Here is an 18585-nt window from a genome sequence, read left to right as displayed (position 1 = left end):
CAAACCACAGTCTTACCCTCCGCCAGCGGTAGGTCAGTTATAAAGTCCATCGAGATATGGGACCAGGGTCTACTGGGAATGGGTAGGGGTCGTAGGTTACCAGCAGGGCGAGTCCTAGGTGTCTTAGACCTGGCACAAACCTCACAGGCTGACACGTAGGACTTGACATCCCTGGTCAGAGTGGGCCACCAATAAGATCTAGAAACCAGATCCTTAGTGCCCTCAATACCCGGATGTCCACAAAAGGCAGAATCGTGACACTCACCCAACAGCTGGAGACGAAATTGTACGGGAACAAACAACTTATCTGTTGGGGTGGATGCCGGTGCCAGATGTTGTTCAGCCTTAATGCGAGCCGAGATATCCTGGGTTAGAGCCGCTAAGAAGATGTTTGCTGGTAGGATGGATTCAGGCGGCGTCTCAGTGGGTTGAAAAGCATGGAAGCTCCGAGATAATGCGTCTGTCTTCACATTTTTACTTCCCGGCCTGAACGTAATGGAGAAATCAAAACGGGTAAAAAACAGAGCCCATCGGGCTTGTCGGGGATTCAACCTCTTAGCGGACTCGAGAAACATTAGGTTTTTATGGTCAGTGACAACAGTTACTCGATGCCTTGCCCCCTCCAAAAAATGTCTCCACTCCTCAAATGCCCATTTAATGGCCAACAGCTCCCTATTCCCTATGTCGTAGTTTCTCTCCGTGGGAGAGAATTTCCTAGAGAAGAAGGCACACGGTCTCAGGTTAGTGAGGCTAGCAGGACCTTGTGAAAGGACTGCTCCTGCGCCGTCCTCGGACGCATCCACCTCCACAATAAAGGGTCTCTCCTGATCAGGCTGGATCAGAATGGGAGCGCTACTAAATGCCTTTTTTAATGTTTCAAATGAAGAAATGGGCTTGGTAGACCAATTCTCCAAATCCGCCCCTTTCTTAGTAAGGTCGGTCAATGGCTTAGCAATTACAGAAAAATTCATGATAAATTTACGGTAGTAATTAGCGAAACCCAAAAACCGTTGTAAAGCCTTTAAGGATGAAGGCCTTACCCATTCCTTAATTGCTAAAACCTTACCAGGATCCATCTTAAAGGCGTGAGGAGTCAAAACATGCCCTAGAAACAGTATCTCCTGTACACCAAAGACACATTTCTCTTGCTTAGCAGATAGGTGGTTCTCCCTCAACACCTCTAATACTTGTTTGACATGGGACACATGAGATTCGAAATCAGGAGAGAATATCAAAATGTCGTCAAGATAGACAATAATAAATTTACCTAAGAACTCCCTAAGAATATCGTTCATTAAGTTTTGGAACACAGCTGGGGCATTGCTGAGTCCAAAAGGCATCACCTGATATTCAAAGTGTCCTATCGGAGTATTGAACGCTGTCTTCCATTCGTCTCCCTCCTTGATTCGGATTAGATTGTATGCCCCTTTCAGGTCAATCTTGGAAAACCAGGTTGCCCCCAAAACCTGGTTAAATAAATCCGGAATCAATGGGAGAGAGTATCTATTTTGGACAGTGATTTTATTTAATCTCCGGTAATCAATACAAGGCCTAAGACCACCATCCTTCTTTTTAACAAAGAAAAACCCTGCTCCCATAGGAGAGACTGAAGGTCTAATATGCCCTTTAGCAAGGCTCTCCTTAACCCCTTAAGGACCGGGCTCATTTTCACCTTAAGGACCAGGCCATTTTTTGGAAATCTGACCAGTGTCACTTTAAGTGCTAATAACTTTAAAACGCTTTGACTTATCCAGGCCATTCTGAGATTGTTTTTTCGTCACATATTGTACTTCATGACACTGGTAAAATGAAGTCAAAAAAATTATTTTTTTTGCACAAAAAAATACCTAATTTACCAAAAATTTGGAAAAATTTGCAAATTTCAAAGTTTCAGTTTCTCTACTTCTGTAATACATAGTAATACCCCAAAAAATTGTGATGACTTTACATTCCCCATATGTCTACTTCATGCTTGAATTGTTTTGGGAATGATATTTTATTTTTTGGGGATGTTATAAGGCTTAGAAGTTTAGAAGCAAATCTTGAAATTTTTCCGAAATTTACAAAAACTCAATTTTTAGGGACCAGTTCAGGTTTGAAGTCACTTTGCGAGGCTTACATAATAGAAACCACCCAAAAATGACCCCATCTAAGAAACTACACCCCTCAAGGTATTCAAAACTGATTTTGCATACATTGTTAACCCTTTAGGTGTTGCACAAGAGTTATTGGCAAATGGGGAGGAAATTTGAGAATTTGATTTTTTTGTCTAATTTTTCATTTTAACCCATTTTTTCCACTAACAAAGCAAGGGTTAACAGCCAAACAAGACTGTATCTTTATTGCCCTGACTCTGCTGTTTACAGAAACACCCAATATGTGGCCGTAAACTACTGTACGGCCTCACAGCAGGGCGTAGAGTGAAAGGTGCGCCGTTTGGTTTTTGGAAGGCTGATTTTTATGGACTGGTTTATTTACACCATGTCCCATTTGAAGCCCCCTGATGCACCCCTAGAGGAGAAACTCCCTAAAAGTGACCCCATCTAAGAAACTACACCCCTCAAGGTATTCAAAACTGATTTTACATACGTCGTTAACACTTTAGGTGTTGCACAAGAGTTATTGGCAAATGGAGATGAAATTTGAGAATTTCATTTTTTTGCCTAATTTTCAATTTTAACCCATTTTTTTCACTAACAAAGCAAGGGTTAACAGCCAAACAAAACTGTATCTTTATTGCCCTGACTCTGCTGTTCACAGAAACACCCCATATGTGGCTGTAAACTACTGTACGGCCACACAGCGGGGCGTAGAGTGAAAGGTGCGCCGACTGTTTTTTTGACACCATGTCCCATTTGAAGCCCCCCTGATGCACCCCTTGAGTAGAAACTCCATAAAAGTGACCCCATCTAAGAAACTACACCCCTCAAGGTATTCAAAACTGATTTTACAAACTTTGTTAACCCTTTAGGTGTTGCACAAGATTTAATGGAAAATAGAGACACAATTTCAAAATTTCACATTTTTGGCAGATTTTCCATTTTAATATTTTTTTTCCAGTTACAAAGCAAGGGTTAACAGCCAAACAAAACTCATTATTTATGGCCCTGATTCTGTAGTTTACAGAAACACCCCATATGTGGTCGTAAACCGCTGTACGGGCACACGGCAGGGCGCAGAAGGAAAGGAATGCCATACGGTTTTTGGAAGGCAGGTTTTGCTGGACTGTTTTTTTGACACCATGTCCCATTTGAAGCCCCCCTGATGCACCCCTAGAGTAGAAACTCCAGAAAAGTGACCCCATTTTAGAAACTACGGGATAGGGTGGCAGTATTGTTGGTACTAGTTTAGGGTACATATGATTTTTGGTTGCTCTATATTACACTTTTTGTGCGGCAAGGTAACAAGAATTAGCTTTTTTGGCACCGTTTTTTTTTTTTGTTATTTACAACATTCATCTGACAGGTTAGATCATGTGGTAATTTCATAGAGCAGGTTGTCACGGACGCGGCGATACGTAATATGTATTAAATTTTTTTAATTTATGTAAGTTTTACCCAATGATTTCATTTTTAAAACAAAAAAAAGTTTTAGTGTCTCCATAGTCTAAGAGTCATAGTTTTTTCAGTTTTTGGGCGATTATCTTAAGTAGGGTCTTATTTTTTGCGGGAGGAGATGACGGTTTGATTGGCACTATTTTGGGGTGCATATGACTTTTTGACCGCTTGCTATTACACTTTTTGCGATGTAAGATGACAAAAAATTGCTTTTTTTACACAGTTTTTTTTTTTTTTTTTTACGGTGGTCACCTGAGAGGTTAGGTCATGTGATATTTTTATAGAGTCGGTCGATACGGACGCGGCAATACCTAATATGTATACTTTTTTTTTATTTATGTAAGTTTTACACAATGATTTCATTTTTGAAACAAAAAAAATTATGTTTTAGTGTCTCCATAGTCTAAGAGCCATAGTTTTTTCAGTTTTTGGGTGATTATCTTAAGTAGGGTCTCATTTTTTGCGGGATGAGATGACGGTTTGATTGCTACAATTTTGGCGTACATGCGACTTTTTTGATCACTTTTATTACCTTTTTTTGGGAAGTAAGGTGAGCAAAATTTCAATTTCATCATAGTTTTTTATTTTTTATTTTTATGGCGTTCACCGTTCGGGTAAAATAACATGACCGTTTTATAGATCAGGTCGTTACGGACGCGGCGATACCAAACATGTGTAGGGAATGTTATTTTTTTAATTTTTAATCAGTGATAAATGTGTTTTTTGATTTTTACTTTTTTTTCACTTTTTTTCACTTTTTTTTTTACCCAGATCCACTTGGTTCTTGAAGATCCAGTGGGTCTGATGTCTGTATAATACAGTACAGTACAATATATATTGTTCTGTACTGTATTTTACTTACACTGAACAGATCTATGCTTTCAGCACAGATCTGTTCAGCACCATGGACAGCAGGACGCCTGAGAGGCGTCCTGTTGCCATGGGAACCTTCCCCGTCTGCTCAGAACTGCACAGACGGGGAAGGGTAAGGATGGGATCTGGCGGGGGGCTGTCTGGGAGCTCTCTCCCTCTCCATCGGGGGGCTGCAAAGGCACAGCAGCCACCCGATCGGAGAGGGAGGGAGCTCCCTCTTACTGTTAACTTTTTCCATACAGCGGTCCGTACGGACCGCTGTATGGAAAGGGTTAAACGGCTGACATCGCATCACCGATGTCAGCCGTTTATACCAGGGTGCCAGCAATGTGCTGGCACCCTGGTATACCCACTCTACACCAACGATTACTCAATGGGAGGCGGGCGGGGGATCGCGATCCCGCCTGCCGCACACCGCCCGCCTCCCGCACCGCCCCCACCGCCCGCAACACCCCCCCTGCACCTCCCACCGGGCTAAAATCATTCAGAGGTGCATGGGGGGGTGATAAAAATATATTTTCGGCACACTAAAGTTTCTGATCGCCGCGGTCAGGGACCGCAGCGATCAGAAACAGCAGAAAGCGCAACAAACCGCAGGTCTGAATTGACCTGCGGTTTGTTGCGATCGCGGACATGGGGGGGTCACGGGACCCCCCCGCGCATTTAGCCGAGGTGCCTGCTCAATGATTTGAGCAGGCACCTTGTTCCGATCACAGCCGGCCGGGCGGCAGTGATCGGAACAACACATGACGTACCGGTACGTCATGTGTCCTTAAGGACTCGGGAAACATGCCGTACCCATACGTCATGTGTCCTTAAGGGGTTAATATAATCTTCCATAGCCTTGCGTTCGGGCCCTGAAAGATTATAAATTCGACCTTTAGGAAATTCGCACCCTCAATTAGCTCTATGGCGCAATCATAAGGTCTATGGGGGGGTAGAACCTCTGGAGTAAGGGACGAGAACACATCAGAATATTCCTTAATAACAGAGGGTAATGTATTAGACCTTACTGAAACCCCAGCCTGGACCACGGACAAGCATGAGTCACACTTAGGTCCCCATTTCACCAACTCTCCTTTGGACCAATCAATTGTGGGGTTATGTAAACTGAGCCAAGGCAACCCCAGTACCACCTCAACCGGTAGGTTCTCCAGGGCTAGAAGAGAACATCTCTCAGAGTGGCACACACCCACGGACAGAGAAATTTCAGAGGTACATGACCTCACCGTACCACCAATCAGGGGAGTAGCATCAATAGCCATGACATGGATAGGTGTAGGTAAAGCAAACATTGGAATACCCAATTTACAAGTAAACTCAAAGTCAATAAAGCTGGCCGCTGAACCGGAGTCAATAAAGGCCTTACCCGGCCACTTATTAACCCCCAGAGAAATTGTTATGGGTACCAAAAGCTTACCTTTAGAAAAATCAGGGTGTACCTGGTCTTTAGGTTGTCTTGCTTTAGAAGACTTGTCAGAGAGGTTCCTCTTAGGACACAACTGACTCTTCAGGGCTGGTTCATTGCATCCTGAGGGGACACACCACCGTCTGAATTGGGTGCAATACTCCTCCGCAGGGAGATGGCCCTGAACCAGTGCCCTAAGAGCTGTCTCGGCTACCAGGGCCCTGTATGGTTCGTCATAGAGGGTACCCAGGGCCTGAAAAAACCCCTCCACAGAAGTTAGACAACTGGACCCAGGAGGTAACGAAAATGCCCAGTCCTGGGGATCACCCTGTAGTAGAGAAATTATAATCCCCACGCGTTGACTCTCGGGACCGGAGGACACGGGGCGCAAACGGAAGTAGAGTTTTCAATTCTCCTTAAAGGAGAGAAACCTCTTCCTGTCTCCAGAAAAGGGTTCTGGGAGCTTGATCTGGGGTTCAAAATATGGACTGGAGGACAGAGGAGTGGAAGAACCTTGCCCTAACTCACAAGAACGGAGTTTCTCTCCTAGCTCCTGCACCCTCTGTGTCAAGTTAGAGACATGGTCAGTCAGGGTAGTAAGAGGATTCATGATACAGTGGTTATTGGGCCTGTTAATCTGTAACGGTCACGTCCACACACACACAGGGGGAAGGGTAGTGACCACTGCGCTCCACCCTCACCCCTGGCCCTGCCTACTTGCCTCACGAGTCCTGATGACAGGGGACAACTGGACGGCAATCCCTAACTTAGGATATGTGCAGGGAAGACAGACAAGACAAAATACGGAACATGAACGGACCGGGTCAGAACCAAGAGAGCTACGCAGTACAACGGATTAAGCAAAGAATGGTCAGGAGAAGCCGGGGTCAAATACCAGGAGAGTAGCGAAGTACAAGAGGAGTCCTAAGAGAGTAGTCAGGTGGGAGCCGAGGTCACAATACCAGGATGTATGCGCAGTACAGGAGGAGCAGGCAGAGGATCGTCAGGGAACAGGATCAGGTAAATATTCAGTAGTCCAACAAATAGCCAGGAACCTAGAAATTAACAGGCAACCTGTAGCCAGCAGGCTGCCTGTATTTATAGTGGGGAGTGAGGGTCATGTGACGTGGCCAGCATCACATGACCGACAGACCAACCAGTCGAGCACCGAGTGATCAGCTCGGCGTTCAAGGCAGACTAGGAGCAGGGAGCCACCCAGCTAGTAAAGCCGCCCTGGGAATGAGGTCAAACACAGAACCTCATTCCAAAAGCTAAGCAACAGTTCTGCGGGCAATGGGGGACCGAGTGCACCTTCGGAACCCCGTGACACCCTGCCAGCGGCGTACATGTACGGCGCTGGGCGTTAAGGGGTTAAGGCTACTTTCACACTAGCATTTTTGCTGGATCCAGCAGGGCTCAGCAAAAACGCTTTTGTTACTGATAATACAACCACCTGCGTCCATTATAAACGGATCAGGTTGTATTATCTTTAACATTGCCAAGACGGATCCGTCATGTACTCCATTAAAAGTCTATGGGGGACGGATCCATTTTCTATTGAGTTAAACGGATCCGTCCCCAATGACTTGCATTGTGGGTCATGACGAATCTGTCTTGCTCCGCATCCCATGACGGAATGAAAACCGCAGCATGCTGCAGTTTGTCCTCCGATATGAGAACACAACCAAACGGAACGGAATTCATTTTGGAGCATTCCCTTCTGTTCAGTTCAGTTTTGTCCCTATTGACAATGTATAGGGACAAAACGGTAGCTTTTTTTTTCCAGTATTGAGACCCTATGACGAATTTCAATGCCGGAAAATAGAAACGCTAGTGTGAAAGTAGCCTTAGTGGATCTATTCAGTTCAGTGAGGAAAGAGGACTCTGAAAGGTCAAACTTTAGAGTCCGTTTAACCCGCTTTCCACCTGTGTACGTTTTTTGTAGAACTCAATAAGAAAATCGGTCTGGACTTGTGAACAGGCCCATTGACTTGAATGTGGCAGTGTACAGTCCATGTGCTTTCCGCTCTACACTCGGACAGCTCAAAGATGTGAAAATCACTCTTCTGAATGAGCCCTAAAAGTAAGACTGGTTTAGTAAATCTGCCTCATGACGTTTTACAGCGTCTGGCATCCAGTTAAAGGACTTTAGTATAACTTTTTACTCAGTTTAAGTAATGATTTCCATTTCCACTTACTAGCATGCAGAGAAGGTTGGAACTTGGCTAGGTTAGGAATAGCATATCCTTAATGATCATCTTTTAGGAAGAAATTGTATAATTATGTGATAGGAAGTTTGGTTTTGACAGTGAAGTTCTGTTGGAGCTGACATTATATTTGATGGGATTCATTAAAAGATGCTGTCCTATGTCGTACTGACAATAAAAGACTGGCAGATAACCTGTGATCCTCATGGGATTCCTCTTTTTTTGAGTCATAGCTATTGTAAGAAGAGTGGAATACTAAGCACAGACGTAGCCTCAATATCGCTCAAAAGAAAATGCACTTTAAAGTAGAGATATGTTAACATATTTTATGCAGTACCTAATGTTAACATGAATTCAATATAAAGCAGATTTTCTTGCAGAAAATATGAAGAATAAACATACAGTAAGAAAAATATTCCCACTTGCTAAACCAAAATAATTTTCTTGGTTTCCATTGAGCAGAGCTGTTTATGTTGTTATGAAATTCACTTTCTGAGACCTGTACAATAATTATTATAATGATATTTCAGTTACCTTACTGGCATATCCCCTACCTTCATGGGAATTGTTGTAAGGGGTCTAAACTGTAAAATAGACTTGATATGTGGTGAGCTGGTTTTTATGATTGACTTTTTGAGACATTTGTATTTATTTGTTGATGTAGATGGACTTTTGGGTAAAAAAAAATAAGGTAATAGGTTTTTATTAAAAATGTTTGCTCTGTTTGGCTTTTGTAGCGTCTGTGTTCCATAGTACATACAGTTAGGTCCAGAAATATTTGTACAGTGAGACAAGTTTTAACATTTTACCAAAACATATTCAAGATTCAGTTATATAATCAATATGAGCTTAAGGCCTCTTTCACACGACCGTTTTTTTGTTCCGTTTTGCTGGCCGTTTTTTGCGTTCCGTATACGGTCCATATACGGAACCATTCATTTCAATGGTTCCGCAAAAAAAACGGAATGTACTCCGTATGCATTCCGTTTTCGTATTTCCGTTTTTCGGTTCCGTTAAAAGATAGAACATGTCCTATTATTGCCCGCAAATCACGTTCCGTGGCTCCATTCAAGTCAGTGGGTCCGCAAAAAAAGCGGAACACATACGGAAATGCATCCGTATGTCTTCCGTATCCGTTCCGTTTTTTGCGGAGCCATCTATTGAAAATGTTATGCCCAGCCCAATTTTTTCTATGAAATTACTGTATACTGTGTATGCCATACGGAAAAACGGAACAGAAAAATGGAACGGAAACGGAAACACAACGGAAACAAAAAACGGAACAACGGATCAGTTTAAAACGGACCGCAAACCACTGAAAAAGCCATACGGTCGTGTGAAAGAGGCCTAAAGTGCAGACTCTCAGCTTTAGACCTCTTTTTTTTTCCTTTTCCGTTCCATTTTTGCGGATTTAGTTTGCAGTCCGTATGCGGAACCATGCATTTCAATGGGTCCGCAAAAACAATGGAAGGTACTCCGTATGCATTGCGTTTCCGTATTTCCATTCCGTTCAAAAATAGAACATATCCTATTATTGCCCGCAAATCAAGTTCTGTGGCTCCATTTAAGTCAATGGTTCTGTAAAAAATACGGAATGCATACGGAATGCATCCGTATGTCTTCCGTATCCGTTCCGTTTTTGCGGAACCATCTATTCAAAATTTTATGCCCAGCCCAATTTTTTTATGTACTTACTGTTTAAACATTATTGTATGTGTAAAGGGGGAATATTAATCACCAATATTTATGCAAATATCGGTAATTAATATTCATAAATAGGAGGAACCGTCTATTGATAACTCCGCCTATTTATACCTTTATATACTAATAACAATACCTTTGCTATGCTTTACACTAATCACTATGCTAGCTGCATGCGCCTTACTAACTAACTATCGCCAATAATTACACGTTACACAGATACAAATATAACAGTATTTATTAACAATACACTACGCAATACACTAACATTACAGCACTAATTATACAGTACTCATCTACACTACACGTTCCCAATTCCACCCATAAACTAACTATATGATACACACATTCAATATTAACAGCCCACCCACCTAGTACTGTATACTATCCCTACGGGGTAGACGAAGGTAGACGGTGGTCTTACAAGCCGACCACCAAGCACAAATACCACGGGAGGGGATTAGAGTATAAAAGGTTACCAGGATCAGGGGTAATAGGGGTAAAGGGGTAGGGATACAGAGGGTTACCAGGGGTATGTGGGGTAGGGTTATAGTGTCCAGGGGATATATACCAGGGGATAGCCGCAGGGTATATAGTGAGGGTTACCAGGGGAGTGAGATCGTACAGGGGGGGTCCGGGGGGTATATAGATAGTGCAGGGGGGGCCGGAGGGTATATAGATTGTGCAGGGGGGGACCGGAGGGTATATAGAGGGTATATAGATTGTGCAGGGGGACCGGAGGGTATATAGAGGGTATATAGATAGTGCAGGGGGGGTCCGGAGGGTATATAGAGGGTATATAGATAGTGCAGGGGGGGTCCGGAGGGTATATAGAGGGCAGGGGGGGTCCGGAGGGTATATAGAGTGCAGGGGGGTCCGGAGGGTATATAGATAGTGCAGGGGGGGGGTCCGGAGGGTATAGAGAGTGCAGGGGGGGAATATAGCGATACTTAGGGTTAATGCTCGTTGTCCAGGGGTCGCTCGTTCGTCTAGGGGTGCTCGTCAGTCCAAGGGGGTCTCCTTCCTTCAGGGTGGGTGGGCGGCCGGCTCTCTCCTCACTAGTGCAGGCCTGCCGGACTTATATGTCCGGCCGCCCGCACTGCCGTAAGGCCGCCCACACAGCGGCGCGCGAGCGCGCACCACAGTGCAGGACACGTGGACCGGCGCGGTGAGATGACGTCACCGCGCCTGCCCGCGCGTCCCTGCACGCGCACTGCAGGGCCGCGTGCATATGCTGACAGGCGGGAGATCCTTTGATCTCCCGTCTGTAGCTCTTAGCATTCTGGACATCGCAATGGTAATTGCGATGCCAGAATGCGCATAATAGAGTGAGCGGAGGTATCTCCTCTCCCTCTATTATGCTTAATTATCTTCAGCAGGGCTGCAGATAATTAGAACAAAAGGATTCAAATTCTATTGAATTTGAATCCTTTTGAGGTCACCAGAATGACCGGACCTTGTTCGGTCATTCTGGCGCCTTCACCCAGATTACATCAATGTAAATGCTTGGGGCACATTTACATTGATGCATCTGTGTCCATGTAGGGGGGGGTTTATATGGTATGGGGATATATATATATATATATGATATACAGGGGGCATTATAGGATACAGGGGGCATTATAGATATTAAAGGGGGCACATACATATATGAATTCCCACAGGGGCATGAATGAGCCCCTGGGGAATATCAGAGGCAGATGGGCGCAGGTGCTGGGCACATCTGCGCACATCGCCCTCTGAGGGGCTAACATATACATACATATCTATTAAGGGGGCACATGCATATATCACATTATATGAATTCCCACAGGGGCATGAATGAGCCCCTGGGGAATACCAGAGGCAGATGGGCGCAGGTGCTGGGCACATCTGCGCACATCGTCCTCTGAGGGGCTAACATATACATATATATATGCATGCCCAGTAGGCATGCATATATATTTATGTATACCTGCCACCCTTCCTCAACAATCCCCCTGTTGTCGGTGATACGACAATATCTAGGGGGAAGGGTGGAGGCATCTTTTGCCCCCCCTCAACCCCATCCTCGGTGATGGTCCAGGAAAACCGGAGTGCACCCTGTCTCTTAGGTACCTAGACATCATCTAACCCAACGACTTCCTCCGACCTGCCCTTCACTGTAACCGACTCCTCCATCCACAGGATACACCGTCGTCTTTGTTTCCCAGGAACTCTCTTCTGCCTTGACTGTTAAGGTGTTAGCCCCTCCTATTGTCATTTCTTTCTGGACTTTCGGAGTGGCTTGATCCTCGCAGTCTTTGACTTGTCTTTCTCTCACTCTTCCGGTGTCGGTCACTCCTGATAAGTTTAGAATGACCACACCCTCGCTGTCTTTGACTTGTCTTTCTCTCACTCTTCCGGTGTCGGTCACTCCTGATAAGTTTAGAATGACCACAACCTCGCTGTCTCGGCATTGCTGTCGATCTTCAGGTGTCGTCCACGCCCAAGGAATCTGGAGTGGGTCCACCCTTACAGTCTCAGTCTCTATTCTGCGCCAACTCTTCTTAAGCCCGTCTTGTTCCATCTTGATCGAAGGATGGGTGCGGTTCTCCCATGGACAGCTGAATCGGTCTTTACAAGGCAGGTCAGATATATATATAGGTTTTTCTTTCAAATAGAGGTGATGTCACGGTACCTAAATTCTAACAACGGGAATACCTCCGTTACACTACACATCCAGGTTATTCCCTTATGATCCTTACCGTTCAGGGGTCAAAGTGGCAAATGGAAACCAGAGGGGACCTGTCCCTATCGTGCCCTAATCTTATCCCCATTCACACCACCTATTTACACAATAACCCCCAACCCCCCCTAAATCCAAGAGTTCAGTCCAATTGTCTTGTTCTTTGGGCGATTAGGCCTCAGGACTTTTTGTGACGTCAAGTCCTGAGCCTTCGGCGGTTGTTTTCGTGAAGTGCCGTCTGGTTCTGGTTTAGTTGGTCCGTTAGTCTCTTGACTCTCCGATACATCCACCATAGTCCAAGGTACATGAGTCCAACCAGAACCAGAAGCACTATCACCGGGTGAATCAATAAATTGAAAAATGACGTTGCCTTTGGACTGTATCCGAAAAGACTCTCCCACCACGAAACCTTTGAGTCCTTGTCCAATGCGGTGGCAACCGCGATAATCTTTGTTCGGTCATGGGTGAGTTGAATGGTGGCTTGCTTTTCCGTCTCCCGAAGACGTTGTATGATCTCTTCCTCTTGGCCGAAATTCATCAGGAGATGTCTAAGTTCTTTGCCGAAGCCAAGAGGAATCTTCTGAAGTCTTACAGGAACATCGGGGCGGATGTCAAGTCTTTTCTCTGGGGTAATCGGGGTTCTTCCCTGCTGCTCTGCGACGTTCAAACCTAAAACGGGACTAAGGGTGCAGTACGCTCCAGGGCGGAGTGTTCCTCGTTCGGTACAGTTAAGCCCAAAAATTGCATACGATGGGTCACTCCCTTGGTACCAACACCAATACCCCTGCCCCAAATATTTCAAAGAGGATGAGGGCATTGGGTTGGCCTTCATCTCACAGGACCCCTCGGTGTTCCAACACTGGTGTCTGAGCATCCGCTCCCGACTACCCTGACAGAGGATGACATTCTCCCTTATCCGACATCCCTCTGTATCAAACAAAGAGGGATGGCCCTCCTCATAGGTTAGAACGCCCGAGGGGAGCTGGGGATGAAGCACCGTCTGGTTGTTAATCATCGTTCCTAGATTGATGGCACTGTATCCTTGTCTGATGCGACCGGATACAGGTGCCAGGGACGAAGCAGTGCAGGTTAAATTTTGACATCCATGCCACTGAACCACCCACCAATTGGTGTGATTAATAGCAAAAGGAGAAATCAGTGGACTTATTCGCTGACGGAGGTTGAATGGGAAGTGGCCGTTGTGAAGTGCCGTGACAATATGTTTAAGGTTGTCCGAGAGTTCGCTCTGGACCTGCGTACACGCCAGAGCAAGCTGAGCCCGATCCTGCTCCTCCAAAAGACCCACAACTAACCTCCTAAACTTCTCACGTATAGCAGAAGATAGAGAGGTAGTGGCATCAATGTGTGAGTGTTGTAAACCCTCTAAGACGTGGTCTACATCAATCTGGGTCTTGAATCCTTCCCCGGCGTGTCGCGCAACCTCCCCAAGCTTACTTCTCAAGACTTCCATGTCCATAGTGTTCAGGGCACCCACTCCCAAAGGACCTCCGCCCAGTCCCATAGCCACCAGGTCTCTCCTCCCCCTGTTCTTCCTGAGTCGAGAGTCGTCTTTCCTGACCTCTTGCCCCGCCTCTATCCAACCTCTTACCATGTCAATTTGGTTCCTAACGAACTCCTCACACCTATGATCCCAGTGATCAACTCGGAAGTCATCTACGGAAATTCTCCAGGTAAACAGGATGAATTTTGCATCCGTGATGATCTTCCAGGGGGATGATAGTTGAGGAGCTACAGGGTCTGCCAATTGATGGATAGGGGTGGTGCAAGAGTCTGAATGTGGTCTTACTGGTTGGAGACCTTCTGTTTCGTAGGGGACCCTTACTATAGTAACACAGACCCGTCCCCGTCCTTTGAATGGATACCATTGATCGTCTTCTCCAGCCTGTAACACTAGTTTCCCTACGGGTTTGGTTTGAGACAGATAGACCCATTGAGTAAAGGTCCAGCACCCTTCGTCGGCTGCCTCGCAAAAAGGCCACTTGAATGAACCATCTATATTGATGTCAAAGTTAATGTCCCTGCCCCTGGGGTCTGTCCAATCGGAAGACACATACCTACCCCGGTATTCCTCAGTCATAGGGGTACCATCCATCCATACATCCACTGTAGGGGTGTCCACCCCATTGCACACTAAATCCCACCTCCAGGGATTAGTGTCCAACATCACCATCTGGGTATCCTGTTCCCAGTGGGCATAGGTGACGAAATAGTATCCCGTCACCTCAGGAACGCAGTTGTCTCTCATGATCGTGATCATGAAAGACCGTATGGATGGAGACCCCTTTAACTGCGCATACCTTGGGTCCTTGGCATCGGTCCGTACTTTTAAAACTGTGGCTCGATACAAACCCTCCAGTTTTACCGGACCACTCTGATCATTCCAAATGGCCTGATCAGAGTCACTGCAGTTTAACTTTAACATCATTATGCTGGTTCGCACGTAATCTGTGGATACATGGCCCTGTACATAACTGGATTCCCTGGTGATAATCATCTGGGAATCCCTCAACATACAATAAGCCTTCAGGGTGCCTTTTACCGGAATGGGCCTATCAAAATATGTCCTAACCCTCAACCCGTCTCTGCTATCCTTCCCTAGGAAGGTAGCTTTCAGGATATACCAACCGCTGTACTCTGCCCCAGTGACATCTTCAGGACTCAGCAAACCCTCCTTGGTATACAACACTGTGGTAGTGTTGGCTCTCACTTGCTGGTAAGGGTGCAAGTGTGGATTCCTAGACACCCATCTCAAGGATTTGCTAGGTACAGGGTCCAAGTCCTGAAAATGCCTGTATTCCTTGAGACAGAGGGCGTGCAAGTCATGTTGTATGGCAGACACATTCTCCACCGGGGTATAATGCTGAATTACACCATTGGCAAAACCCTCTCTCTGGAAACCATACAGATACCATTGACCTGGTGTAAAGGTAACGTTCTTGTATGGTTCCAGGATTTTGCCATCCAAACATTCCACCATTAAAAGGCCGGGTCCATCAAGTGATATGCTGGCCATACCAATATTAGTCCCCAGGTCCTCCCCTGAAGAGGCTGAGCCCGCCATCAACATGCTTACCACTAGTGTCACAAGCTGGGTACGTATCTCATTCAGAGGATGCCTAGCTCTTCCCTGGCAGTGTGGTCCCATGGAGTGTCTCCCTCTTGTGTTCTGAAATGAGATGGGATGTGTTAAGTGGATTGGATTCACACTCGACCCACCAAGCCCTTTCTCCCCCCCTCACCCAACTCGGAACGGTATGCGTTATTGAGTTGGGGAGGCTCGGGTGGCTTTGGCCTGGTCGATGTGAATCCAAAAAACTTCCTGGCGTCTACGGGATTTCTTCTTGCTCGTGATAGGCCTTTGTACCTTCAGCATGGTGTCCCCCATTGCTTCAAGGACCTTGTACGGTCCCTCCCAGTTTGCGTCCCATGGGCCGACCCGACGAAAGACTTTCACCATTACCATTTCGCCTACAGAGGGCATAGGCGTTTCCCCCTGTAGATACGGTTTGTGTAACCGTATAGCTGCATGAGGCAGTAACTCCTTCAGGTTCTGCTGAACCTGTTGAAGAAACAAGTCTCTGGCGATGGCTTCAGGGCTGACGCCCTTGGGTTAACCTGAGCGCACACCAGGCACTGTTGCGTAACGTCCTCTACTGTGTTGGACATTCCAGGCCAGTACAATTTGTCTCTCAGGAGAGGCAAGAGCTTATTCCGGCCAAGATGTCCAAACATTTGGTGGTTCAACCGCGTCAGCTCTGTTTGCAGATGCTGTGGAACCACCGGGAGAGGAAGCGACTGAGTACCGGTGTCGTAGCACAGGATCCCCTGTTGTAAGGACCAGGGATGCTGTGGTACTTGGATGTGTGTCATTAGAAGAGGATCCTTAGCTTGTTCCTCCTCGAATGACACCGGGCTGTCACTCAGATGGGTATGCGCAGCAATCTGGTATGCGGACAGTGGCTCAGTGCCTGGTTCCCTAAAGGTCCCAGACACTGCTGCTAGTTTTGCCAGTTCGTCTGCCTGGTTGTTACCTGCTGTCAAAGGTTCGTCCCCTTTTTGATGCGCCGGGATTTTTATGATGGCTGCTTCCGCCACGTGTGCCATACCCCATTCCCACAGCTCCTTCAGGACTGACACATGAGCCAGAGGTTTGTTTTGGCTGTCCACAAATCCTCTTCTCTTCCAAACGTCCAGGTGCAATGTGAGGGAGCGAACTACATATGCGCTGTCGCTATATATAACTCGTTTCCCTGGAGGGTGAAGAAGCAGGGCCTCTTTAACAGCCTCCAGTTCTGCCCGCTGTGCTGACATGTGACCTGGTAACCGGACAAGACTCTGGGTACCAGTGGTCTCATCCAGCACAGCAAAACCTGTGACATATTCCCCATCCAGATAAAACCGAGAGCCATCAACAAAGATGACTCTGTCATCTGGATGCTTGTCAGTCCTGAACATCTGTGGAGAGTCATCCATTACTGGAGGGCCACAGTCATGTTCAGTTCCAGTCAGGTTCAGCAACTGGGACAAAACATACTTGGCCTTGTGGTCCACCTGCAGATTCCGGCCGCTGAGATCCATGATCCATCTCCCGAATCTCTGTTGGGAGACTCCAGGGAGAGTATCACGGAGCAAAAGGGTCAGCGGTGAATGTGGAGTCTGCAAAGTGAGGGGCCGGAAGCCAACAATATGCTCTGTGGTCTTAACAGCATAGTGTATGGCTGCCAATTGCTTGGCGCATTCATCGAACCCTCGTTCGACGGGCGAAAGCAGCCTGGAGAAATATCCCAGCGGTCTGGTCTCGTAACCTACTTTCTGTACCAGGACAGCTGAGATAGACTCCATCCCTGCATGCGCCTGTATGGCCATATCCCCATCTGAATGTGGAGTGGCCAACACAGGCGCCGAGGAGAGGTCCCTTTTCAGGGTTGAAAAGGCCTCCTCCTGCGCATCGGACCACCCTTTGATTGAGGGTTCCTCTCCTCGAAGGAGTTCGTAGAGAGGTTTCGCTTTGGCCGCGAAATCCTCTATGAATTCACTCATGAAGTTGGCAACCCCCAGGAATTTTCTCAAATCCTGAAGGGTGCCAGGCCTGGGTAACTTTACCATGGCTTCCACCCGGGACGTCATGATTCCTTTGGTTCCACAGGAAATTTGGACCCCAAGGAAAGTTACCTCCGCTTTAGCCAAATTTGCCTTATGGGGACTCAGTTTGAGTCCTGACTTTGCCAGGAGTCCCAGCAGCTCTTTCAACAGAACCAAGTGTTCCTCCAAGGTTTCTGTATGCAAAAGCAGGTCATCCACGTATTGCAGGAGGCATTCTGGCCGTGAGAACACAATCAGCACAGCCGCCAATGCCTGATGGAAATACGTGGGGCTGCTATGGAACCCCTGGGGCAGTACAGCAAACATGTACTGTTTGTCCCCCACCGTAAAAGCGAATTTGTACCGACACGACTCCGTGAGTTCGATGGAGAAGAACCCGTTGGAAACATCGATGGTCGAGAATACGCGGCTTTCGCCACTTATTCTGGCCATGATGTCGGGAGTTTGGGCCACCACTGGGGCTGACATTGGGGTGTATTTATTAAGGACACGGAGGTCTATGGTCAGCCTCCATGCGTTTGTGTCCTTTTTCCTAACTGGCCAGAGGGCATTGTTGCACTTCGAGTTGCCCTCAATGACCACACCCCTAGTCTTCAATTCAAGGACAGTGTCCATAATTGAATGGGTGGCCTCTGGTGGAAATCGATATTGGCTTTGAGGTGGAGGGTCAGGACCCTGTATGTCCACCAAAACGCCAATCAATCTGCCACAGTCATTCTTATTTTGGGCCCACAGATCAGGGTGCTCATACACAATAGGCTAAAGGTCTGGATTGTGCGAGACCTCAGGCCACTTGTGTTCCAGCACATCAGTAGAGTTATCTACTGCTGGCAAAGGTGGTCCCAGACACTGGCGTTGAATGACAAACACCTTGGCTCGTCTGGGACCCTTCCACACAATGCAATTTGCCAGATCCAGGATCCACCCATTTTGTGTCATTACATCGGTTCCGATAATGTTATCAGAACCGGGGTAATACCACATGGGTATCCTGAGGTTAGTGCACCT

This window comes from Bufo bufo, chromosome 2 (assembly GCF_905171765.1).
Source record: "Bufo bufo chromosome 2, aBufBuf1.1, whole genome shotgun sequence".
Taxonomy (NCBI): domain Eukaryota; kingdom Metazoa; phylum Chordata; class Amphibia; order Anura; family Bufonidae; genus Bufo; species Bufo bufo.
The sequence above is the reverse complement of the archived record's forward strand: the minus strand, read 5'-3'. Positions refer to the sequence as shown.